At 44.2% G+C, this 27,872-nt stretch overlaps 1 pseudogene; it reads right to left on the bottom strand.

Moving 5' to 3' along the window:
* Window positions 1–22,791: 22,791 nt before the first annotated feature.
* Window positions 22,792–23,009, bottom strand: LOC127190443 (NADH dehydrogenase [ubiquinone] 1 alpha subcomplex subunit 1-like; annotated as a pseudogene).
* Window positions 23,010–27,872: the final 4,863 nt, after the last annotated feature.

Here is a 27,872-nt window from a genome sequence, read left to right as displayed (position 1 = left end):
TGTTCATTTAAATATAACTGTGTTGAAAAAGATATCATATACGAAGTCAAAAGGAAAATGCATCAGCCTTGGAAAACAAATGAGCAATGGCTACGGTGGCTACAGAACATGGAGAAGGGGAGCTGGCTGCCTGGCGCCTGGCACTCCTGGCTGAAAGGCGCTGTAGCGGGAGGCCCTACGACACACCCACTGACACAATAGTGGCAAGACTTTTTTTTTTAGTGTAGTCAGCTGCTATTGGGTTTAAGGCATGCTCCACAGGCAAGGACCCATATCTGATACTGTCAGCACACACACCATACATACATACATATATACATACATACATAATACATACATACATACACATTAACAATAACCTAAATAAAAACATAGCATTGTATTTGGAAATTTAAAAGAAGTCTGGTAAAAATATCACGAATAAAAGCAGAGCCCAGCAGAAGTGTGTAAGTGTCCACAGCTGATTAGAAGCTCTTCAGTCAGAATTCATGGGCTGCAGCTTTTCTGCAGTGGGGCAGACCAAACCCATAGCTTCCCGCATGTGAGTGTGTCTCTCCCATAGCCGTGTCCCAGCCAAACACTCTTGATTTTGAGTGTTTACATTAGAAAGAGAAAAGGCAGAACATTCATGAGATTAGCATCCAAGTCAAGCAACACATCAGCAGAATAAGCACAGAGAAAACAAAAGGAAAGAAGTAAAGATAAAAGCAAATGGTAGTGAAACAGAAAAAATAGATTAGAGGCGATCAAAAAACAAGAGCACAAGCTGGTCGTTTTTTGGAATAAAATAGACAATCATCTGATAAGAATGCTTATGAAGGAAAATAGAAAATAAATAATAAATAAATAAATGTTTATATTTTTAAAAAGCACATTCAGCAGAAATTTAAAAATGATAGGCAGAGGTCACAACTGAGTTTATGGCAGCAAATGTAAAGTCATAAAAAAAAAAAATCTAAACATCAACAAATGGTTAGACAGTGTAGTCCAAAAAGATATCATTTACAATAGCAGCAGCAGAGTGTTATATAAGAATAAACAGGGCAAAATATACGTATGATTGGTATGAAAAAAAACTATAAACTGGGCGTGGTGGCATATGACTTTAATCCCAGCACTTGGGAGGCATAAGCAGGCAGATTTCTGTGAGTTCAAAGCCAGCCTGGTCTGCAAAGCGAGTTCAGGACAGCAAAGGCTTCCCAGAGAAACCCTGTCTTGAAAAACAAACAAATAAAAATAAACAAACAGAAAAAAAAAGAAAGAAAGAAAACCTATAAAACATCATTTAAAGCATTCATTCTCAACCTTCCTAATGCTGTAACCCTTTAATATAATTCTTCATGTTGTAGTGACCCCCAACCATAAAATAATTTTCATTGCTACTTCATAACTGTAATTTTGTTACTATTATTAATTGTAATTGTAATGTAAACATATGTGTTTTCCAGTGGCCTTAGGTGACCCCTGTGAAAGGGTCTTTTGATACCCAAAATGGTCATGACCCACAGGTTGAGAACAAGTGATCTGAAGACAGCTACTGAGCATATAAATAAAAAGAATAATATAATATATCATTAGATATAATATAAATGTACTTTTCAAAAGTTATGCTTATTTAATTTTTATTTATTTGTATGTCTGTGAGCCTGCTTGAGTTTGTGTGCACATGGTGCACACAGAGGCCAAAAAGGGTCCTGGACCCATGGCAACTGGAGTTAGAGGTGGTTGTGAGTGGTCATGTGAGTGCTGGGAATGGAACCTGGGACCTCCGAAAGATTTGCTTCATATTTTAAGTGTGTGTGTGTGTGTGTGTGTGTACATGCGCAAACACATTGACACAGTATCCTATAGAGCAGAGGGTGACGGATCCCCTGAAGCTTTCGTTGGAGGCAGTTAGGGTCCCTGTCATGGATGCTGAGATGCGACCTCTGGTCCTCCTTATAAACAGCGAGTGCTCTTAACCACCGAACAATCTTTCCAGCCCTAAATTATGTCTTAAAGGGAATTGGAATCTTAGCACTGACAATTCTTCCCCATTAATACGCCAAAGCATAATAATACCGATGAAAACTCCCAGAGAGACTTCACTTGCTGTGGAAATGAAGGATATGACGGGGTCACACTAAAGTTCTCGAGAAGGAATTAAGTCCCAAGAGCAGCCAAGCTGGTCATGAAGAACAAAAGAAAAACTTCTACAGATTGCCAGGATTTAGTCAAATCCATAACAGCAAGCACTGGGAGATAGTACAGCGAGGATGGGTGGAAAACAAGTGGGTTTTACCGTACAGCCTCTTGCAGAGCTGCACGGTACAGATGTTTGATAGGTGGCAGCTCTGCGTGCTGATGGAGTAACGGGCGAATTATTTAGTTATAGCCCTGAGCCAGATGACTGTCCACGTGGGAAAATTAAAAACTGATGCTCCATCTTCAGGACTCTGGAAGTAGATTCAAAGTCAATAAAAGAACTACACAAATAAACTTTGAAAGATTTTAGAAAATAATCTAAAAAGAACATTTTTTATACTTGGTGTAAATAGTATTTCACAAGTAACACAAGGACATTTTTTTTTTTTTTAAAGTAAGAAGAAATATTTGAAAAACAAGAACAGAGGAATTTATATGAAGTTAAGCTTCCTTGCAAATTCCGGGTTGTACTAAAAATAGTCTCAGTTACATAGACCTCAGAAAGTTCGCCAGACATGAAACCGCGGTGTAATAAATCCAGGCAGGGTCCTAAGGGTACATGTAGTAGCAGTGATTAACTACTTTGGTAAAGTTTGTTATTATCTTTAAAATATAAGAAAGACCATCATTTCATTTTTCAGGAAAATGATTAAAATCTAGATCATCATATTAAGAGAAATAAGCCAGATACAGGTTTTTAGGAAGTAGAAGGGGAGCCGGGTGTGGTGGCGCACACCTTTAATCCCAGCGCTTGGGAGGCAGAGGCAGGCGGATCACTGTGAGTTCGAGGCCAGCCTGGTCTACAAAGTGAGTCCAGGACAGCCAAGGCTACACAGAGAAACCCTGTCTCGAAACAAAAACAAAAACAAAACAGAATAAAACAAAAAGTAGAAGGAGGATACTGGAAAAGAGGAAGAATATCAGTGGTGGTGGGGGTTAAAAAAGGTGAATGTGCCGGGCGTGGTGGCGCACACCTTTAATCCCAGCACTCGGGAGGGAGAGGCAGGCGGATCGCTGTGAGTTCGAGGCCAGCCTGGTCTACAAAGTGAGTCTAGGACAGCCAAGGCTACACAGAGAAACCCTGTCTCAAAAAACAAAACAAAACATAACAACAACAACAAAAGTGAACATAAGCAAAGTATTTTATACACATATATGACTACACTGAAGCACAATTGTACAATTAATGTATATTGGTAAGAAACTTTCAAAAGGAAAAAGAAAATGCATATAATAAAACCAAATTATGGGAAGAAACTATGTTAAGTCAAAATTAAGTCTAGATAGCATCTGTGTGATGAGGTTTGTGTTAAAAGGAATGAAAGAGTGGTGGTGGCGCACGCCTTTAATCCCAGCACTCAGGGGACAGAGGCAGGCCAGTATCTGAGTTCAAGGCCAGCCTGGTCTACAGAGTGAGTTTCAGGACAGCCAGGGCTACACAGAGAAACTCTGATCTGGAAAAAAACAAACAAACAACTACAACAACAACAAAACCCAATCAAACAAAAGAATCCAAATGAAGACACCGACTTGTCCGCAGAGGGCACTGAGGCAGACAGAGGGCTGCAATTAGGGACATTTGAACACTTTATTTCACCCATTCGTCAGAGTTTGCTCAGGAGACAAAACAATAGGATGGCGGGATTAAAAAAAAAAAAAAAAAAAGGAAATAGCTCATTTGATTACAGAGGTGAAGTCCTGAGACTGTGAGACTGTACCCTGCACCCCTGCAGAGCCGATGGTGTAGCTCCAGTCTAAATGCCAGAACAGACCATAGCCAGGGCATCTAGGCTTCAACTTAAATTCAAATGCAGGAGAAAAGGGTGTGCAGGTCGGGCAGGAGGAATTCTCCATCACTGATGTGAGGATCCTCATTTTTCTTCCTCTTCATAGCTTCTAATAAAATACCTTTGGTGAAACGCATGCACATCACGGAGGGCAATCTGCTTTACTCACGGTGCTAACGTAACCGTCACTCCCAGCCGGCAGCATGCTCTCACACATGCCCACAGCCATATTTAGCCAAGCGCTTAGCGCCTCTTGGTCTGGTCAAGTTAACATCGACCATTCCCTCTCATCACGTGGGTCTCCCTCCCTCATCCTCCGCAGTGAGGACCCACTCTTGCCTCGTTCCTTTTTCCCACGTGGACATTGGGTCCTGTGTTTTAGAACACGGTTCCTCGTCTCTTCTCTTCATCCACTATGAGAAGGCTGAAAGACCTAGCTCAACCACAAAGCACTTCTTGATGCCTCCAGTTAGACATAATTACTCTCTCCTGTGCCGTGTGTGTGTGTGTGTGTGTGTGTGTGTGTGTGTGTGTGTGTGTGTCTGTGTGTGTGACTTTCAGTCATGTACCTCTCACAGATGCTTTGTGTTGTATTCATGCTGGTGTCTTCCATGTTTGTGTCTGCCATGCCTGTGTCTGCCCTGCCTGTGTCTGCCATGCCTGTGTCTGTCATATCTGTGTCTGACATGTCTGTGTCTAACATACTTGTGACTGACATGTATGTGCTTTATAAATGATCCCCATCAATGCAGAAGTGCAACTCAGGGGGTGAAGGAAGTAGTGCTATGTATGCACAGAAAAACCAGCAATGATGGCTCAGCAGGCAAGCCATGGTTGTCCCTCTATTTAGGAAGACCCTTTAGCTACATTTTCAGCAGAGATGTTAATATTGATACAAACAGCTAACATTTTAAAAAAGCCCCTCTTGCACAGAGTAAAGCCTTCTAGAGTCTGTCCGTATGTCACCTTAGGTTGTTTTAGTGTCAACACTATGAATTCGGCCCTAATAACAAATGAGGAGACGGAGGCAGAGAGGGGCCGGCAGCTTGGTACTGTTGAAGGCTCATAGATTTGGACCTGAAGCTTAAACCAGTTGTGAATGTGTAAGCCTTGCATGAGCACCGGGGAGAGGAGCCTCCCATCTCTGTCACCTGATATACGTGTTCTTGGTCTCCCCACCCCCACGTAGCATCCTGACATTCTTAACCACCGAGGAACTCGGTCGGTCCGTTGCCCCTTTCCCCGTCTATTTCTTCTCCCTAGGAAATCCTATGAATGGTTATAATGTTTTCTGGAAAAGCAACACCAAAAGCACACGCATTCCAAGTCTGGCTTTTGTTAGCTCCAGGGCAGACGCTGCTTTCCACATGTGATTCTCACCACGAGCGTGAGGTTATGGTGCCACTCCCGTCACTCCACTTTCTGACCCGTGTTACCAATCTCTGCACTGAACGATAAATGGCCAGCTGCATGTTTATATTATTTATTTAGGATTTTAAACATTGTAGAGAGTAATAGAATCTTCGAATGAATTTTTTAAATAATGTTATTTTCATCTTACTGAGGTAAAACATGTCTTGTTTTTTTTTTTTTCTCTCTGAAGCTGAGCACACTCTCATCCTCAGTCTTTCTCTCAAAAGCTAAAATATCATTACAGGTTCTTATTGGAGGGAAATGGAGTTAATGTATGTAACACTAACTAAATAGTAGGCATCACTCACATTAACCCACATAAAATAATTTGGCGTCTTTAGGTTTCATGCATTGATTGCGAGATCATTAAAAACTACTGAAATGAATGAAGTCTTCCACAACTTAGCTCCTTTCCAGGATGCTCGTGCAGGGATTGTGTAAAATGTGCTATTGTAGGGACAAACAGGACATTGACCCCCTTAGAGCCTGGGCTCTAAGTAGTTTCTTTGTATAAACTGTGTTGTTTTGGGGTCAGGATCACAGCTCTTCCGCTGTTTCTGTTGTAGTGCTGTGGCTTCCTGAAGCCAGACCTCATGAATGCTAGGCAAGCACCTGAGCGCTGAGTGACCCTCCAGACCTCTCACAGTACATTTTTAATTTACATTTTGTTTGTTTGTTTACCTGGTGTGTGTGTGTGTGTGTGTGTGTGTGTGTGTGTGTGTGTGTTTGTATGTGCATGTCACAGACCATGTATGAAAATCAGAAGAGAACTTACAGAGTTGTTTTTCTCTTTTCACCATTCGTTTCCAAGTATTAAATTCAAGTCCTCAGGCTTGGTAGCAAACTCCCTGACTAAACGAGCCATCTTACCAACTCTACACCCATATTTCATTTTTCTCCATAAGAAAATAAAACAGAAATATAACTTTACCTTTCACAAACTCTATATTTTATAGCATCTCATATATTATATTTTTCACAAACATACACACCCACACATATTTGAGATAGGGTCTCATGTGTGTCAGGTTTCCCTTGAACTTGTAGCTGAGCATGACCTTGAACTTATGATCCTTCAGTTTCCCAAATGTTGGGATTATAGGTGAGTCCTACCATGCCTGGTATAATATGGTGGGATCGAACTCAGAGCTTTGTTCATGCTAGCAGGCAGTCTGCTAACAGCTACATTGCCAGCCCCACTTTTTGGGTTTTTCCTTGACATATAATTTGCACATGCTTAAAGGGCACAATATTACATCACAACACATGTATGAATTGTATAATAACCAAATCCAGACATCTAGTGTATCATTTATCCCCCCAAAAATGATCATTATGCGGTGTTAGGAATACTCAAAAACCATATTGTAGCTTTTGTTTGTTTGTGGTGTGTGTGTGTGTGTGTGTGTGTGTGTGCGAGAGAGAGAGAGAGAGAGAGAGAGAGAGAGAGAGAGAGAGCGAATGAGAGGAGTGTGTGTGTGTGTGCGCGGGTGTGTGTGCACGCTCTCGCTCATGTGCCTGATGGTGGAAAAGCACATAAACTGGGCATTTTAGTGCAAAACCATGGAGGTTTTCAAGATGTTTCTTTGGTTCCAGACCTGTCCACATGCTGGTCTCTGGAGCCCAGAAGCTGAACGGGGTTGTGAGAATTTTGCTTTGTGGGACCATCGGAGGCTTTAGTAGCAAGCCACTATTACGAAACAGCCTGGGGAAGGTTTCCAGAGAAAATATGAGAAATCTGCTATGTATTTAGAAATTCACCCTCCCAGAGATGGAAAGGATATTACTACAAAACTAAAATATTTTGGAAGAAAATTCACTGGCCCGTGTCCACCTTTCTTTGGTGCTGAAGATTGACTACAGAGCGATGTGCTAAACGCATGCTCTGCCATTGAACTGCAGTCTCTGCTTCCACGCCCACCCACTCAAGACTGTTAGCGTCCTTACTCTGCCTGGTACAGGGAATGGCTCTTATTTCATACAAGCTTGATATTCCAACCAGGAAAACAGATATCCTTTCTGTCTCCTAAATTCTCTCTAGTGGCTTGATTTGTCATTTTCAACTATTTTGAGAAAGAAAAGCTAGAGCTATCGAATAAAAATTTCTGGGGCCAAATTTAGATTGACCTTGGGCAAGTCACTTAGCTCTTGGGGTCTGGATCTTTTTCCTCTGCTGTGTGTAAGCGCGTTGGATTGGGTCCCAGATTTGCTGGCCTGGTAAAAGAGGAAAATGTGTCCTTGCTCATGGAAGGGAAAGGTGATGTGGTCGTTTAATGGGTTTTATTTTTAGCCACTAAAGACTTTCTTTCTTTGGTCAGAATGTTAGGGTGGTGGTGTGTGCTTGGAAACACTGAATTTACAAGGGGGCTGAATGTGCAAATTATTGTTTCTCTGTGTTCCTTTCTCTCTCAGCGATCATAGGAACAAAGGAGTCTGTAATTATGTCACCCAGATACAGCACTTTTCATCAGAAGATGGTGAAATGTTGTGCAAACAGTCATCAAGACTCAAGTCTCCCAAACAGTCATTACGACTCGCATCCTCCCTGTGAAGTGACTATGCCTGTTTACCAGGAGCTGGAGCAGCAAGCTGGAACACAGGCCCCTCGGGCAGCTGCCCAGGCTTACTTTGCCGGGCAGTGCTACCAGCAAGCAAAGGGACTGTTTGTAAGCTGCTTGCTCTAACCTGTCGCACTATTAGTTACTTGGTAGAAGTAGGTAGGAAGCAAACATCGCAGATAAGAGGAGTCGGCCTTGGCAGCACTAACAAAACCTTTCAGTCAAGTCGTCTAAGCGGAAGTGGATGCAAATCTGTCATGTGAGGGAGGGAAGTTGCCAAGAAGCAGACTGAGCCCATCTTCTTTCCCCAAGGCGTCACAACCACCTACTACGTTGGGTTGAATACACGATATTTAGTGGAGTGTAGAAGGCAGGGGGCCATACTTTGAATAACTGTCCCCGCAAAGCCTTATGTATTAAAGGGTAGTAGTATCCAGGGTGCTATTGAAATGGTCGAACACTCGGGAGGTGGAGCCAGTGTGTTGAGAGATCTTTAGGACTTTGCTGGTACATCTTTGAAGGGGAGCCCTTTCTCTTTGTTCCCTGCTTTGTGATGCCTGGGCTTCTGTGCCATGTGCTTCCTCCAAGATATGCTGCCTCGCTATAGGCCAAAAGCAATGAGGCCAACCCAAATGGACAGGAGCCTCCAAAACTATGATCATAACCTAGCCCTCTTGGGTATTTTATTTGGTTATGGAAAGCTGACTAACAGTTTATAAGGAGAAGAGTTACTGTGGATACCAGTAAAGCCCGGAGTCTAGAAAAAAACTAAAGGGCTGGATAAAAGATCCTTTTGTTGCCTAATGTCATCCTCCAAGACACACAATAATCTGAATCACTCTAGAGATGGCTACGGCAACACTCCATGCTGAATAGAATTATCAGGCGCTAATTGTATAGGTTCCTAACGAGGGAAGATTCTGTTCTTGAGAATGGTCACTCGTTGGCCATGGGAAGAAGCTGGTGGGTCAGAAAGGTACTAGTTGGAATGGAGTTTGTTTTTCTTCTCCTCTTCTCTTACTGCCACCCTCTTGGACTGCAGCCGAATTAACTGTCTCATGTCTGTGCTCTCTTAAGTCCTTGTGTGCAAAACTGCCAAATTGAAGGACTGCTTTTGTGGCTTCCCATTTCTCAGAGAGTTCCCGTGGTTCGTACACAGCATCAACAATGTGAACATCAGGGGTGATGTTAGCCATACCTACAATCCTGAGTAGACATTGTGCTAAGGGCTTTAGATACCTTACACACACACACACACACACACACACACACACACACACACACACACCCTAAGTGCTAGTCCCACTACCAATGGTTCATTCTTTATTCTCTACATTAAATGAGCCTGCCATTCCCTGCCATTCAGTTCATCTTTCAAAGATAAAATAATGCCCTGCTTCAAGCTCCGATAAAAAGTTCTGTCTCCACCCATCTCTACTTTGCACTGCTGTATTCTATCACTTGCACCCAGTTACCTCCGGATGTATCTTCTGATAAGCCATGGGATATATTATCTGTGTGCTACTTGGGCTTTGAATTCCTCATTTCCTTCAAATTATTACATTAATCTAGATTTGATTTCTGTTTTTTGTTTTTGTTTTTTCCATACACTGGTTTCTCTGTGTATCTCTGGTTGTCCTGGAACTCAATTTGTAAACCAGGCTGACCTAGAACTCAGAGACCCACCTGCCTCTGCTGCTGGGATTAAACGTGTGTGCCATATGCCCAGCTGACCTCCAAATAAAAGTTTTTATTAATTTATTCAGATTACAACTAAATTATTATGCCATCACTTGTATCCTCCCATTCCTCCCTCTCTCCTACTTTCAGCCTATTCCCCTAGTCATAGACCTAGGGGGACCTCCTCCCTCACTATAAATAGTCTATCAAGTCTCATCTTGGTAGGCTTCTTATTCTTTCTTTGAGTGCCACCGGGCCTCCCCACCAAGGGAGGTGGTCAAATATGGAGCACCAGAGTTCATGTCAAAGTCAGTCTCCGCTCTCCACATAACTGTGGAGAATGTCCTGTCCATTGGGTAGATCAGAGTAGAGGTTCGATGTTTACTATTGTATTGTTCTTGGTTAGCGCAATAGTTTGAGCAGACCCCCTGAGCCCCGATCCACCCATCACAATGTTCTTCTTGTAGGTTTCTAGGACCCTCTGGGTCCTTCTATTTCCCCATCTCCTATATTTCTCTTACCTAGAGTCTCAGTAGGATGTCCTCACATCTATCCCAATCTCCTGATAAGTGAAGACTTTCATGGGACGTGCCTTTTGGGCTAGTGCCCAATTGTAAGTGAGTGTGTACCATGTGTGACCTCCAAATCTTAATGGCTAACATCAGTGGAGAACTGTTTGTGCCTGTGTCACACATCCATTTTGAATCAGCGAGGGCAGGGGGCGCTGTGCTCCGCAGCTCCTTGTCCTTGGACTCAGGATGATGTAGCACTGATATCTGGAATAATGTCCACTGAGGAAACCTATGTCTCTTCTGCCACTCTTCACTGGTCAAAGCAAATTACATGGCCATTCCCAGCTTTATGGAAAGGGAGAGCTGCGTTTCTGTCATGTTCCAGGAAGGAGCTGCTAGAGTTTGCATCTTGCTGTACAGGCTTTCCCTGAAGGGCGACAGTGTTGGGAGGTGATGGAATCTTGGAAATGGAGCCTAACAGGTGACACTTAGGTCTTTGGGGGCATGCCTGCAGAGAGGAATGCAGGACCCTGACCATTTTTTTATCCTCGTTTTCTCTCTGATTTGTGACATAAATAGTGTCATTCTGCTGAGTGACAAGTGTCATGGTGTGCACCTTAGCTGAGCAGTGAGACCAGCGGGTCATGTAACGAACCTCTAAAAATAGCCTTTTAAAAGGCCCATTTAATCTCATCAGCTATATTTTCTTATATGTATGATTCTTAAATTCAGATGTCTGGCCTAAGTCTACCTTCTGAACTCCAGATCTATTTAAATAGCCTGGACTCCTTTCCATAGGTGCCCTGACGATACCTTTTCAGAAGTACTAATGTACAGTTCAGAGGTCGGCAATTAATGCCATGAGTAAATCTGGCCAGAAATCTAGTTTTTTTGGTATGGCCTGTGAATGAAATATGACTTTTACATTTTACAGCTGGGAAAAACAAGAATGCTATTTTATGGTGTATAAATAACGAGAAATTTTTAAAAGTTAATATTTGAAAATAGAATCTCTCTATATAGCCCAGGATGGATTTTAAATTGGGATCCTATTGCCCCGGTTTTCCAAGTCTGGGTTTATTAGTGTCTGCCACTGTAGCCGTGTGGTGTCATATTCCATTAGGAAGGTTTTACCCCAACAATGCCCCCACTCACTTGTTTATGTTAATATGCATGTTTTTTTCTACAATGGCAGAGACATGGTCTCTTTGAGCCAAGATTGATAGTGCCATGAGTAACTTACTGGAAATGCAGGCTCTCAGGCCCCCAGACCGTTTTGATGCACGCCACAACTTGAGGACCACTGCCCTATGTGGCTGTGGACCCTACATTGGAGTCATCTGGGAATGACTGTTTTAAAGATGTCAACCCTATCCCTGAGTCCCTGAGAGTGTGAAGTGTTATTCTGGCTTCACCTTAGCCTTGCTTAGGCAAGACTTCAATCAATTACTAGCGCTCTGGCCTTTCCCTGAAGATCTAGATTCCTTGGGTTTGGATGGAGACCTGGCACAAGTATTTTCCTAGAGCTCTCCAGGCGATGTCCCTCACCGCTGTACTAGGAGCAAGAATGCTGGAACCACTGGGTGTGGTGGCACAGGCTTTTAATCCCAGCAGTTGGGAGACAGAGGCAGGCAGATCACTGTGATGAGTTCGAGGCCAGCCTGGTCTACAAAGCGAGTCCAGACAGCCAAAGTTCCCAGAGAAACCCTGTCTCAAAAAACAAACAAACAAACAAAAAAAAAAAAAAAAAAAAAAACCAGCAACAACAACAAAAAGAATACTGGAACCTACCAACCTGTCTTCAAGTCCTGCTGTCACCTCTTCCCTCCCAGCAATGTGACCTTGATCATCTTGGCTCAGCACTGCCATGCCTCTGATTAAATGAGACAGTAATGAATGTGAAAAGGGGAACTCGGGACAAAGCCTGGCTTACAGCAAGCTCATGAGCTCCTGTTTGTGCTCAGGAGTCATGGGGCTAGAGAGGGCCCTTGTTCCCTCAAGCTGAGTGTGGTTTCTCTCTTCTGCATGAGAGGCCTGAGTAGGGGACAGGCTCCTCCACTTTCGGGTCTGCTATTTCATCCGGGTCATCAGTCTCATCCACCCCTGTTGGCGGTGACAGCGTGCCCCCTCACCTGCACAGACACCTGAGATTGAAAGCCTGTTGTAAATGACTGGCTTCCCATTTACCCAGAGTTCACTAGGAGCATTTTCTCTTCCCAGCTAGATGCTGAGGTTGTCTCATGTCTCCTCGTCACCTCCCACGCCTAGCAAAGTCTTATTTACACCCTGGCTCCCGGGTGCCAGCTCCACTGTGTCTGCTGTGGTCCTGGTTAAGTTTTCTGAGTCCTGAGGCCTTGATTTCCTTGTCTGGGAAGGGCGGTTACTTCAATTTACTTCCTAAGGCTGCTGTGAAAAAATAACAAACACAAATATCCACATAGTGCCTAAGCGTCTCTCAGGAGCTCTCAATTTGCAAATATTCAAAGATACCAGCCTCAACCTTCCCACAGCTGCTGGTGCAACTCTGCCTTTAATTTTAGGTCCAGGTTATTAGCACAGCTTTCCTTCACCAGGCCCTTTCATGGTGAACAGCTTATTTGTTTGTCTATTGCTTTGAGACAAGGTTTTTACCATGTAATCCTGGCTGTCCTAGAATTTGCTATGTAGGCCACCTGGCCTTGAGCCTGCAGTGATCCCCCTGCCTCTGCCTTCCAAAGTACTGGAATACAGCATCCACCACCACACTCAGGGTGACTAGCTAGTGTGATTACTATTGAGACATAGTCTCCTGTAGCCCAGGCTAGCCTCAAACTTGCTATGTAACTGAAAATTGCCTTGGAGTCCAGATCTTCCTGCCTCTACCTCCTGAGTGCTGGGATTGCAGGTGTACGCCACCGTGCCTGGTTCGTAAGGTTCTGGGGATTGAACTCAAGGCTTTGTGCATGCTAAGCAAACATTCTGTGAACTGAGCCACCTTCCCTAGCCTATGCACAGCCGTGTGCGTGCGTGCGTGAATTGAATGAAAGCACAACTTCAAAAAGAGTTTAATTATCAGAGAGCCACTTTTATTTATTTATTTTTTGCTTTGCTTTACACGTCCCCCCCCCCCCCCGAGTCAAGGTCTCACTATGTAACTCTTGGAACTCACTCTGTAAACCGGGCTGGCCTTGAGCTCACAGAGATCTGCCTGCCTTTCCCTCCAGAGTGCTGGGATTGAAAGTGAGTGTCACTATGCCTCCTTGCTCTTAAGTTTTAAAAGTTAGTGTTCCAATATGTTTCTAAAAGTATCTGCTCTCTAGCGCTTACCTGGCACCTTAAGAAAGAAAATAATAACTCCAGAATCATGGAGGGCTACTGTGTGTTTCTCCTTCGATTTATAGACTACATGTGCTAAGTAGCTAAAAACTAATGTTTACCCATGATGAAATACATAAATCATGTTCTCAGCCTTTTGATGTCAGGAATTGGTCCCTTGAAGAGATGTCACCAGTGTGACTTATACCACTGAATCCCACCAGGAATTCTTTTCACCTTTGACAGTTTGTGGTGTGACATCAGTTCCACAGAACGTCTTCCCTGGGTGCAGGAGGGGCCTGGTTTAAATTTCCCTTTGCTTCCTACTGTTCTGTCCCTTGTCCTAGCCCCACTGGGAACACAGAGCACGGCTCTCGGCGTCCTATGTGTGCTCACTGGAGTGCTTCAAGCAGCTGGTTTTTATTTTAGTTAGAATTAGTCATACTGTTCTCTGGCCTTGGAATTCGTAAGAGTTTTGGATGGAAAGGCCTTTCTTGGAAGCTGGGGCCTGTGTGATTTTGCTAAAGTTTCTTTGGCTTGCTGAGTTCGTTGCTGCGGTTGTTGACAGATGCGCATTGGTTGCAATGCATTCATTCTAACAGGCAAAAATTTAATTGGACAGCTTTTAATAAATCCATTTGTTTTGTTTTTTTAATGTCAGAGTGTCACACAGGACCCTTGGAAGAATGGTGTACGTTGTTTTAGTGCCATGAGACTCCTCAAGCTATCTTGCACATGCCTTGGTGTTTTGGATGTGATTTAAATTTGTGGGAATTTGCACAATAATTCTGGTGAATTTGTTTGCACGTTAGGGATTGGGTTTCCTAGTTAAGGAATTAACTTATTTCAGATAAGCCCGTTGTGAACACTGACTTTTCCGTTGGCATTTCCAGTCACTTCAGTGTGCTCTCTTAGAGCTCAAAGCTGGTTTGATTTCTTGGATCTAATCGAATTCTAAAAGTTTGTTTTACAATTTAACCTGCAGAGTCAGTTGGTGGAAAACATTTGGTATTGATAGTCAGACTGATTTGTTTCCCCCAACTGAATCTTTTCATTTGTCAGACATTTCTGAATCTCGACTATGTGCCAAGTTCCTCGCTTCAGGCTTGGGGGACTCATAAAAAGACGGAAGGTGGGCTCTTCTCTGTAGATGCTAGAATGCAGTCGCAGTCAACAGATGAGTGAGGAAGCAACCACAGCACAACCTGGAGGGAGACTCAGAAGGCTCAGAAGTGCTTGTGAACTGAGAGACAGGCAGCAAGCAAGCAAAAAAAAAAAAAAAAAAAAAGAGCAGAGAGCTTTTGCACGCCAGGTGGCGCTGTTGCTCCGTGGTAAGAGCTGCAGTCGCAGGGAGGCCCCAGCGTCCTGTCACCTCGGGGTTGGAGCTGAAAACTGTGTTCTTAGACCTCTCCCCACACTGGCTTTGCTCCCCGCAGCCTTTATTTTCTAGGTACATTTACATCTGACTGGAAAGAACTCCCTCTCCGAGTTTCCATCTCCTATCTTGCCAGGGCATACTTTTACTAAAAGGTACCCAGGCTTCCTTGGAAAATACGGTGCTTACGGCCTAAATCTATTGTGTGGTTTGGAGTGGCCTAACAAACTTTTGGTATTGCCTCAGCTGTGGAAGGGTTTTTTGTTTTTGTTTTTGTTTTTGTTGTTTGTTTGTTTTATTTTATTTTAATTTTTTTGAGAAGATTAGAGTGGAGGTGGGAGGGACTGTTTCTCAGCCGCTGAATGTAGTTTATGGGTTTTGTTTTGGTTTGTTTTGCGTTTTAAAATACAATTGAAGCAGTATTTCTGGTAAGAAAAGTTATTAGGTGTTTATGGATGTTTCAAAAGACCAAGGGCAGGGGGAGGGGGTGCAAAAATGCAGACCCCATGGTAAAATGTACACCTGGGGACTCTTTAACACTTTGAACAGACCCCGAGTTGGAGGGCTAAGGGTATGAGCTGCTTAAAGGCCTAGTTGTTTCCACTGCGGTGGCGTGTTAGCTGGCTGAGGTCCAGGAGCACAGGGTTGGCCTGAACAGCCCCAGGGAGGGTGTTTGCTTGGCTAGGTACAACAGAAATCCGGGTTTTCCTCTTACTTCTACCTCCTCCAGTGTCTTTCTGAATAGAGGGAGCCCGACTCAATTTCTAGAGGGTCCCCCTTTTTATCTGCCTTCCCCCCAGGGACTCCAGCAGGAGGCAGCTTATAGAAGGCGGTTTTTAAAAAAAATGTATCAAAGTTCCTTAAGGCACACAGAGTTTAAAAGAGTGGCGGCCTTAGAATGCTCTGGTTTCCCTTCCCCGCCTTTGGAAAGGCAGCTGCTGCTGGGAACAGCCTTTTTGCAGGGCAGGTGAGCTCTGGCCTTGCTGTTGTGCACTCTCCTAACTGAGCCATGGTGGGCTTCACAGGTCACAGTTTTCAAGTTTAGTCTATCACTTTGGTCACTTTAGTATTCAAAGTTTGGAACGTCCTGAGGGATGGGAGTCGATGACGGACCTGTATGCTCTAAAAATCTAAGAAGATTAAAACAGGCGTTCTTTTTAAGATGTTGCTTTGAATGGTGGTGCGAATCTGGAGTTCAGCGTTCACCTCATTCTAATGTCCTCATTTCCAAAGTCACAAAAACAATGGCTTGTCACATAACAGCTCGTGACAGTGCTTGTTTTCAAGTGATTATTTAGGTGCATTATATTACATAAAGCACATGTAATATATATTTATTGAATAACGTATTGTATGATTGATGCATATGTGAGGTTTTTGTGTGTCTATGGTGTGTGTGTGTGTGAGTGTGTGTGTGTGTGTGTGTGTGTGTGTGAGAGAGAGAGAGAGAGAGAGAGAGAGAGAGAGAGAGAGAGAATTAAGCCTAGGACCTCATACCATTTATATTCCTAACATCTTTAAAAAACATTTTGTCTTGAGATACAATCTTAAATTTTTACCTAGACTGTTCTTGAACTTGTTCAACCTTCCAAATAGCTAGGACTGTAAGATTATACCACCAAGACTGCTTTATGTGGTATCAGTGTGAGGATATAATGCGTTCTTCTTTAACTAGACATTAATGTGTGCAGTTGCTTTTCATTGCGTACTGTAGGATTCAGCTGGCAAAGTAAAGACAGCTATTCAGTGAGACTTAGGGCTCTGTAAATTAGTGCTTACAGATTCTGAGCTTAGCATTCATTTTTCTGGTGAACGTTACGAGTTCCTATATGCCATATCCATAAGCTCAAGACAGAATTATGAAAAATTAAGCAACTCTGTCAATCCCCAACTTATACATGCATTATTAAAGAAACGTTATTTAAAATCTTTGGGGCCAAAGATACAGTTTACTGAGTAGAGGTTCTTGAAGTCCTGGTGCCTTGGGTGCTGGGATTACAGGTGTGTGGCACCGTGCCTGGCTCTAAGAGGACTGTATAAAAGAAAGGCCAGTCTTAGGGAGACATTCATTTGTCCAGTGCCAAGTTTCCCTTCTACATCCGCTTTCTAGGGATCCAAGATTCTTTAGCATTCCCAACTGCTTTCTCCTATGTGGCTCCTACCTAACCTACTCTCTGTGTGGTCTCTGCCCTGGAGTTACCCCATCCCCTGATGTCAGGACTCGGAATCATGATGTCTTAAGTTTCTATTGTTCTGATAAACACCGTGACCTTGGGGAGGGAAGGGTTTATTTTAATCTAACTCCTGAGCACAGTCCATTTTGAGGAAGCTGGGCAGAGCCTGGGTTGCAGTGCTCCTTACTGTCTTGCTCCCATGGCTTGCACAGTTTGTCTCCTTACGCAACTTAGGACTACCTACCCAGAGGTGGTATCTCCCCCAATGGGCAATCATTAATCAAAACTTGCCAGATGGAGACATTTTTTTCAGTTGAGGGGCCTCTTCCCAGATAACTCTAGATTGTGCCAAGCTGACAAGCAAACAAAAACAGAGCACACAGTTTGTTTACCACCTACATACAGCAGGGCCACCTGGGGGCACTTGTTAGTCACAGCTGTCTGGTCCCAGCCTGGTGCTATCCAGAGGGCCACAACAATATCTCTGTAAATTGTGTGTAATTAGCTTGGCTACCTCAGAAGTAAAATCTCTCCTCATTAGAAGAATCTGTATCACAAACCAGGTTTTCTCAATCTGTGCTATGCACCAGAAACCTGAAGTGGCTTCCTTAAAAAATGGATTTCTGAGCTCTGCTGAGAGGTTTCTGAATTGGCCACAGACCGTGCAAAATGAAAATTTCAAAGTGTAGGATTAGGGCTTCTGGGTAGAGGATGAAAAGTTGTGGGCTAGTGTGCGTGCGTGCATTTGTGTATGTGTGGGTGTGGGTGTGTGTGTGCGCGCCGCGCGCGTGCGTGCATGCAAGTGTTAGTACATTGAGGTGAGTTTTGCATACTGAGATCTCTCTTACAATCTGACATTTATTCTGCTCAAGTGAGAAACCATTTTTTGCAATGCCTTCTCTCTAATTCCTCTAACTCTGTCTCCAAGCCTTCCCTGCTGGCTCTGGCAGTCATGATGATGAGGGTACGCCGGCTGAGGAGACTTGGGACATGGAAACTGCCTCTTCTAGACCCCTTCATTTCTGAACACCCTTTATTCTTTCACTAGCTTCCCTCATGGTGGAACTTCAGTGTGCCACCAGGGGGCTCTCCTAACATTGTAAAACAGGCGAACCAGGCAAGATAGCTACATTTGATTTTTCAGTTTTCCCAGAAATTAGAAGAAGATTTAAAATATCATGATTAGTAAATATATAATAATAATTCGATAAAATAAATGTAGACTTGCAAGTTTAATCTTTTCCTATGGGTGTTAGTTAACAAAATTTAGTTATAGGGCTGGACATAGATAGTTCAGTGGAAGTGATGATTGGACCACACGGGGCCTGGGTTTGATCTCCAGAAGCAGGAAAATTAGACCTTGTAATGTGGTCATTGTCAAGTGTGAGATCGCTGAGTTTTCAAATGCTTCTATTCCATACCAAGGGCTTGGGAAAACAGGTTTTTATTTATTCATAGAGTCTATTTTAATCATATTCCTCTCCCTTCCCCCAGCTTCTCTCAGCTCCTCCGAGCTCCTCTCCACCTCCACACCCACCCAATTTCATGTTCTTTCTCTTTCTGAAAGTAAAACAAAGACAACACACACATACACACACATACACAGATGCATATACACATACACACATATATATGTACACATACACATGCATACACACATATACACACATACACACAAATACACACATATACACACACTCACACACACATATATACACACACATACACACATGCATACACACACACATATATACACACACACACACACATATACATACACTCACATACACACATATACACACACACACTATGGAGTCTGGTTTGTGTTGGCTAACTTACTCATGAGCATGGGGCCTGCCCTGGAGTGTGGCTGATATACCTGGTCATGGTAAAATCTTTTATTCTGCTTCCTTTTCTAGAGTTGAAGCCCTTCACTCAGAGTTAATATTTCCTAGGTGAAATACTGTTTCATAGGTTTGCACAATATTTCTATCTTGGACTAGGATATGAAGGGAAAACCCCAAGTGTCTCTACACATTGGTTTACCAGCGTAGCCTCTAATTTGTCTTGACAAAGTGAGGGTGCTTTCAAGGCTGAGCAAGCCATTTAAAGAGACAGTAATGCTCCCTAGAGACAAGTCACTGGAAGGTGACTTTTCCCACAGCTACTCAAAAGATGCCAATTCCTAAAACGCAAGTCAAATACTTGATTTGGTAGAGAGTGGAATCCTGGCCAGCTTCTGAGCGTGTGCCTGTGGGAGCACACATGTTCCTGTACCTACAGAGAGTTTGCATGATGCTCTCCTATTGTCACCCTGAGTTCCAAGAATCTTTACTTTTTTAATTATGTAAATTTTATTTTAAGATTTATTTACAGTGCTCTGCCTGCATGTACACCTGCAGGGCATCAGATCACACTACAGATGGTTGTGAGCCACCATGTGGTTGCTGGGACTTGAACTCAGGACCTCTGGAAGAGCAGCCAGTGCTCTTAGCCTCTGAGCCATCTCTCCAGCCCCATCTAAGAATCTTTGAAGGGGCTTGGTGTTCTCATTTTGTACCAAGAGAATTGTGTAGCCAGCCCCAGTAGGACAGACCATAGTCTTCCCACACTGCTGTTTCTCCCTCGAGAGGTACCTAGGTCGCATGTGTGGAGTCTTCTGAAGCTCTCACAAGCCAGAGCTGCCCCCGGGCCAATGACATCATGGTCTGTGTAAGGTTCCAGAAAGTGTGCAAACCGGGCTAACAGCCACTGTGTGCTTGCAGCCTTGTTTCTAGACTCCTCCTTCCACACCCATCTTTCCTACTTAGATTGCTCTTGCAGGTGACTGGATGTGTAGGATTTTAAACTCTTCATACAGGCTTTATGCGTTTTATTACTTTTTACATGAACAATTGTTGAGTTTACAAAGAAAAATCTCATGCTTCAATATAAGTCTAGTTACCTATATATTTCCTATAAAGGAAAAAATTAATAGACTCTGGGGTGGGACAGACCAAGATATTAATGAGGTTAAAAAGGAAGAAGGTACTAAAGCCCGGTGTGGTGGCGCACGCCTTTAATCCCAGCATTCGGGAGGCAGAGGCAGGCGGATCGTTGTGAGTTCGAGGCCAGCCTGGTCTACAAAGTGAGTCCAGGACAGCCAAGGCTACATAGAGAAACCCTGTCTCAAAAAACAACAAAACAAAACAAAAAACAAAACAACAACAACAACAAAAAAAAAAAAAACAAAAAAACAAAGGAAAAAGGAAGAAGGTACTGCATAGACCGTCCTCCTTTCTGCTAATGGGGGAATGATAGACTGTAAGCACCCAGCCCTGGCTGGCCTGCGTCAGGTTTCACTAAATGCCTCTTTTCTAGCTGAAGGTTTTGGTCGCACTAATTGTTTTTCCTTGTGAGTCACCTGTGGGCTTTGGCAATAATCTAGATGTGTCTGGTGCCAATCCTTCTGGATTACAGGAATTGAAGGTCCCAATTAAAGACCTGGGGTCCCACAAGGGCAAATCCCTTTACCTTAAGTCGCTGAGGGCCTCACCAAGCAGACGTTCTTTTTCTGCCTCCAGCCTTTCTAAACAGCACCCGAGAAGCTGCTGCTTCTTCGCCATGTCTTCCTGAAGTTCCATCTGCATACAGGTAATCCAGGGATTAATTCCATCCCTCGATTTTTAACTATGAGAATTACATCAAATCCCTTCACTTACTGGCTTTGAATAGAGCATTAAATGCAGAAAGAGTAACTTAACAGGCGAGTAATTAAATGTTTAATGAAAATATTGGTAAGCTGAAACCCAAAGGGGAGATGAAAAACAAAATAATCCTTCAACTCTCAGAGCTCACAGATTCAGACGTACATGGAACAGGGTTTCACTGCTATGATTTATGGGGAAATTAGAAATAAGACCCATTACAGCTCTGAAGTTTTTTGGTTTGTTTTTGTTTTTTGTTTTTTTGTTTTTTTGTTTGTTTTTTTGTTTGTTTGTTTGAGACAGGGTTTCTCTGTATAGCTAGCTCTGGCTGTCTAGACTTGCTTTATAGATCAAGGTGACCTTGAACTCACAGAGCTCTGCTTGCCTCTGCCTCCCCAAGTGCTAGGACTACAGGCGTGGACCACCACTGCCCAGCGAGGGCTCCAAAGTTTTGACATCCAACAGTTTTCCCTGTGTTCATCGTTTCAGAATGACCTAAGTAACGTACTGCCTTAGAGACGCTGAGAGGCCAATGTGCCTCCGCATACAGCTTCAAATTTGAAACACAGGATTCTTAACTTTTCTGTGTTGTTTTTCATTAAGAATGCTATCTGCAGGTGGGGGTGACTCACGCCTTTAATCCCAGCACTCGGGAGGCAGAGGCAGGCGGATCGCCGTGAGTTCGAGGCCAGCCTGGTCTACAAAAGCAAGTTCAGGACAGTCAAGGCTACACAGAGAAGCCTTGTCTCGAAAAACAAACAAACATACAACAAACAAACAAACAAGAATGCTATTTGCTGAGCACCCCCCCCCCCCCGTTCACTATCTGACGCCGTGCTGAGCCTGCAAGTGAGGGAGCCCCTCTCCATGCTTTAGCTTGTGGAACCGTTTGGGAAGGAGTATGGTTGTCAGTTCTTTCAGTGTGCTGTACCTGTGGGCAGCGAAGCCGTTGCGACACTTCATTGCTGACTCCGCCCACTTGCTTCTTCTGTTTGGGTTTTCTTCTACTTCACACTTCCGGCTTGGCGCGTTGAATGTGTGCAGGAGTTCAAGCATTTCTTTGAGGTTAAACGGTTGGTTGGCATATGATTGCTCACTGTGGTCTCAGGGCTTTTTGCATCGCTGAGCTGTAGGTTGTATTGTGTCTTTTCCTTTTGCTTTATTCGTATCTTCTCTCTCTCTCTCTCTCTCTCTCTCTCTCTCTCTCTCTCTCTCTCTCTCTCTCTCTCTCTCTCTCTCCCCCCTCTCTCTCGCCCGCGCGTTCTTAGCCTAGTTAAAGGTTTACTGATTCTTACTTTTTCAATGATTCCTGGTTTTGTTGGTCAGCTTCTGCTGTCTCTCTCCTTCGGTTTTGCCTATCTCTGTGATGATCTTTAGTTTCTTTCCCCTACCACTAAGCCAGGCATAGTCCATTTTTCTAGCTTCTTGGGCCATAACATCGGCTTACCTATTTGAGAACTTTTTTCTTTTTCTTTTTTTCACTTAGGCATTGATTGCTGCAAACCTCCCTCTCAGAAATTGCTTTCTTAAGAAGTTGAGCTCATGTTGGCTCACACCTGTAAGACCAGTACCCGGAAGGGGTGAGTCAGGGGTGCAAGTTTTAAGCCAGGCTGATCCACCTGCCTCTGCCTCCCTGAGTGCTGCGATTACAGGAGTGTGCCGCTGCACCCACCCATCTCTGAGTGTGCACTTTAAATCAATGCTGAGAAAGTTAAAGTTTATAAATTTAATGTCCCTCACCCATAAAGGGAGCTTCAGAAAGTCCCTTCATTTTAAAGCATTTCCCTGTGTGACATCTTTCTAACTCTCCCTTTGCTCTTACTGTCCCTTCTCACCTTTCATTGATTCTTTCCCTTGATTTGTGTCTTTTTTATTTTTATTTTTGGCTCCATTTATTTCTCTCACGTATGAATGCTTTACCTGCACAGGCATGTACAAATCACATGCATACCTGGTTCCTCTTGCCTCCATCCCCGCTCTCATCCTCATTCAGATTTCTATTTTTTAAAAACCTTTTTATTAAGCATCACATAACATACACATAGTATATATTATGCTACAAAGCCTTCTAACAGGAACAGGTGACCGCAACTGAGTAACTTTTTTTCACCAGCCAGGGAAATATTCCTTAGTCAGTGTTCTCCAGGCCCCTGGACACATGGTAGCGATTGACTCCAGAGACAGCCTCTATCTCCTTCCATCAAATACCGTTGGTACCAAAGTCGGCCAGCTCTTTTCTCCTTGTCCAGGTTGGTGAACTTGTGGATGTAGGCAGTGGACACCCCTGGGATGAACAAGCACCCCCCCCCCCATGATGGCAAGGCCAGGAAGAATCTGGAACCACATCTCTGCACCGTAACTCACACACCAAACCGTAACGGCTCCTCAGAGGTGACCGGGCTTCACCTCCCCAGATTCTCATTTTTTAAAAACCTAAACTCCCACTATTGCCTTAGTGATCTCCCTGCTCCCAACCTTGCTCCCCTCCATATCAGTTCATATACTCAGCCAGACCTATCATCGATGCATTTTTAAGTACAGAGACATCCTCATAAGAAACAATAAGTGAACTTCAATAAATGTCCACAGACTTCCAAAACTGATATACCAAACAGAAAAAAAAAAAAAAAAAATGGAAAAGATGTAACAAAATACTCAAGAACTGAGAGGAAACTACAAAACATGTAACATAGCCAGGCGTGGTGTTGCATGCCTGTAATCCCAGCACTCAGGAGGCAGAGGCAGGAGGATCTCTGTGAGTTTGAGACCAGCATGGTCTACAAAGTGAGTCCAGGACAGTTAAGGCTACATAGAGTCACCATGTCTCAAAAACAAACAAACAAAAACCGAAAACAATAACAAAACAATCCCCACCCCACCCCACCCCCCAAAAACAAACTCAACGACAAAACGCATGTGTTGTAGGAGTGCCGGAGAAAGGAACAAAGAAATATTTGCAGTAACAGTTGGCTGGGAATTTTACAAAGTTGGTCTCTGATACCGAGGTACAGATACAGGAAGTTTGGAGCTTGTATACTGGCTAGGTTTACAGCTTGGCACAAGCTAGATTCCTCTGAAAGGAGGGAGCCTCACTTGAGAAAAGCCCTCTATGAGATTCAGCTGTAGGGCATTTTCTTGATTAGTGATTGATGCAGGAGGGCCCAGCCCATTGTGGGCAGAGCTAGCTATCCCTGTGGTGGTCCTGGGTTCTATAAGAAAGCAGGCTGAGCAAGCCAGTAAGCAGCACCCTCCATGGCCTCTGCATCAGCTCCTGCCCTGCTTGAGTTCCTGCCCTGCCTTCCTTCAGTAATGAACAGCAATGTGGAAGTGTAAGCCAAATAAACCATCTTCTCCCAACTTGTTTGTTTGTTGGTTGTTGTTGTGACGTTTTGTGCCAGCAATAGAAACCCTAACCAAGACAGATGCCAAGAAAATTATCCCCTAAGGAGATGATAATGACACCGAAGAAAACCAAAGGCAAACCAAAGGCCCAGTGAGAAGCCAGGAGGAGACACACCTTACTGTAAGACAGGCCATGCGTCATGCTTCTGCTCAGAGACCACGCCAGGAAGATGACGGTCATGTTTAAAATGTTGAAAAAACACCTCACCAATTTAGAATTCTGCAATTCTGCGTTCAGCAAAGTTGTCCTCTGATGTGAAGGAGAAAAGGTGTTCTCAGATGCGAAGGGAGGAAATGACTGTTAGCAGCAGAACATCCTTGCAAAGTGTTTGCAGAGTGAAGGAAAAGGTGCAGGTCAGAAGCCCAGGCCTTTGTAAAGAAAAGAGACTGTTACATTTCTTATTATTAATTTACCTAACAGACAGCGCTTTGCTCAAGACAGGCATAGCAGAGTGTCACTTGAAAGTGAACCAGATTAGTTCTAAAGGCAGAGTGTAGTAACTGTGGGATAACCACTAAAATACTCCTACAAAGAGTTTTGATTGACATGCTCATACAAAACAGAAATGGAGTCACAAATCATTCAACTAAAGCCAGAGAGAGGGTCTGGGAGATGGCTCAGGGGGTGGGGCACTCGCTCTGTAAGTGTGGGGCTTCTGTGTCCATCTTTGACTGACAGAAATATGAAGGGATGTAGAAAACACAAGGCAGAGCCGGGCAGTGGTGGCGCACGCCTGTAATCCTAGCACTTGGGGAGGCAGAGGCAGGCGGATCGCTGTGAGTTCAAGGCCAGCCTGGTCTACAGAGTGAGTCCAGGACAGCCAAGGCTACACAGAGAAACCCTGTCTGGAAAAACAAGCAAACAAAAGAACTGAATTTACAAACTATGAAAGGGCTTAGAAAAATCCTAAACGTTTATTGCTAAATGAAAGGAGCCAACCTACAAAGGCTACGTGATGATGATTCCAGCTGTGATATTCTGAAATGAGAAACACTGAAGACAGTAAAAAGAGTGGTTGCACTGGTCAATTCTACTGCTATAGTGAAAAATAACCAAGGCTGGGGACTTATAAAGAAGAGGAGTTTGTTAGCTTACAATATTAGAGCTTCAGGGACATAGGTCCAACACCTCTTGAGCTCTGGTGAGGCCACATTTGGTTTGGTTGAATCAAAGGATGAATGGTATTATGTCAAGAGAGCAAAGAGTGAAAGGAAGAGATCGTATAGCCAGACAGGAAGCCAGGGAAGGGGGGGGGGCGGGAGAAAGAGAGGGGAGGGGTAGAAAAAGAGAGGAGGGAGAGAGTCTTATTTTATTTTGAGAGATAGGGTCTCACTGTGTAGCCCTGGCTGTCCTAGAACTCACTACCAGGCTAGCTTCAGCTCAGAGAGAGCTGCCTGCCTCTCCCTCTAAGTGCTGAGACTAAAGGCGTGCATCACTATGCCCAAAAGACAGACTCTTAAAGCGGCTCTCTTGGATGGGAACTTACTTTCTCATTCTGTGGGACAAATGTTATTCCATTTGAAAGTAGCACCCAAAGAATACTACTCACCTCCCACTAGACTCTGCCTGTGTCCTCCTCCTTCCTTCCTTCCTTCTTCCTTTTTCCCCCTCCCTCCCCCTTCCTTCCTCCTTCCTTCTTTTTCAGAGACAGGGTCTCACCTCGTAACCCCAGCTGTCCTGGAACTCACTCTGTAGACCAGGCTGGCTTTGAACAAATGGAGATTCAATTGCCTTTTCCTAAATGCTGGGATTAAAGGTATGCACCTGGCTTAGACCCTACTTTTTTTTTTTCTTTTCTCTTCTTTCTTTTCTTTCTTTCTTTTTTCTTTTTCTTTCTCCTCTGAGACAGGGTTTCTCTGTGTAACAGCCCTGGCTGTCGTGGAACTCTCTTTGTAAACCAGGCTGGTCTCAAATTCACAGTGATCTGTCTGCCTCTGCCTCCTGAGCGCTGGGATTAAAGGCGTGCGCCACCATGCCCAGCTAGATCCTACTTTTTTTTTTTTTAAAGGCATCTGGGTTTGTGATGATTATAGGTCTAGGTGAGGATTTCTGAGTTTGACATTGTTGTATAGGTGTTTTGTATTTTTTAAATTACTATAATTTATTCACATTACATCCAGATTGTAAACCCCTAGCTCTCTTCTGTTCCTGTTCCCACCCACCCTTCCTCTTCTGCCCTATATCCCCCTAGACCTCTGACAGGTGGAGTCCTCCCCACTGTCTGATCACAGCCTATCAAGTCTCATATGGATAGCCTGCATCCCCTTCCTCTGTGTTCCCAGAGGGCCTCTCCAGAGTTTCGTGCGGGGCCAGTTCCCGGCTCTCCCCAAACCCCTCCCCACGTGGAGAATCGGCTACATCTGAACAGGAGACCTAGGTAGCCCTCTGAGAGACTCCACCCAACAGGGGTGGGGGTGGGGGGCGCATGAGGATCAGGACAGATACCAGGACTTGAAGTATCTGGGGAAAGCATTACGAGTTGTATGGAAGAGTTGGGGGACAGAAGGAGGGGAGGTGTTGTCAGGAGCTCCACAAGGAGACTACCAAGGCTGCCAGATCCAGACCCAGGGGCGCGGGGCTGCACAAACTGATAGACCCTACCTATTAATACCACCATACTGCGCCAAGCTTCTGACAGGACACAAAACCCCTTGCAGGACAATTTGTATCTGAAGCACAGCAGCCATAACTCCCTGGGGTTTGGAGGAAAGAAAGAGACAAGCAGATGTACAGGGCAGCGTAGGGCAGTGAAACTTCTGAACAGTCCTGAAGTGGTAGGTTGGCATCATCAGTTATGTGTCAAATGCTTACATGGTCCAGCGCAGAGCGGGTGCCCAGGGGTAAAAACAGAAACTTTAGCTTATCAAGCCTTGTCACTATAGGCTCATTAATTGTAACAGATACACTGCACCAGCACCAGATGTTACGAACAGGGGAAACAGAAAGCTAGGGAGGTGGGGGGACAGGGAGAGCAAAAGTATGCAGGAACCAACTGTACTTTCAACCAATTGCCCCATAAGCCTAAAATAGCTCTATAAAATTAAACTATTAATATTTGAGTAGATAATTTTAAGTATGTGTGAGAGTCAGCACAAAGAACAACGGAGAAGCCAGTGTACTGAGAAGTTTTGTTCAAGTTCCTTGAATCCTGGAGTAGGTCAAAATGACCTGGAAATATGGGAGCAGTGGAGAGTGCCAAAGGACACCCCTGCCCACCCTGTGGAGAAAGGTGGTTTTGTATTCAAAATCTCTAGAGGAAACTCTGCCGGTGTCTGGGAGATTGTTTTGGGGGGGGGGGCACAGATTGGCTAAAACCAGGCAGTTGAGAATCAGTCTGTAGGCTTGAATCTGCAGTCATTAAAGGATGTGGGATAAAATGATAAAAGTGAGACCAACCTCAAGATTCTAAAACTGGGAATGTTAGTTTGTTGGTAGAGCACTCACCTAGCATACACAAGGGGGCAGACTAGACTCCCTGCACCCCAGAAGCCAATCCCAGCAGCTGGGAAGAGGATCAGAAGTCCAAGGTCAGCTTCAGCTACCTAATGAGTTCAAGGCCAGACCCTGGGGAGGGGGTGCAGCATGGATTGATGGGGTGGGGGATGGATGGATGGATGGATGGATGGATGGATGGATGGATGGGTGGATGTGGGTGGATGGATGGGTAGATGGATGGGTGGGTGTGGGTGGGTGGATGGATGGATGGGTGGTGTTGGATGGGTGGATGGGGTAAAGGTGTGGATGGATGGATGGATGGGTGGGTGGATGGTGGGTGGGTGGGTGGTGTATGGATGGGTGGTGGTATG

This window comes from Acomys russatus, chromosome 1 (genome assembly GCF_903995435.1).
Source record: "Acomys russatus chromosome 1, mAcoRus1.1, whole genome shotgun sequence".
Classification (NCBI taxonomy): Eukaryota; Metazoa; Chordata; class Mammalia; order Rodentia; family Muridae; genus Acomys; species Acomys russatus.
Note: the sequence above shows the minus strand (reverse complement) of the source record. Positions and strands in the feature narration are given on the sequence as shown.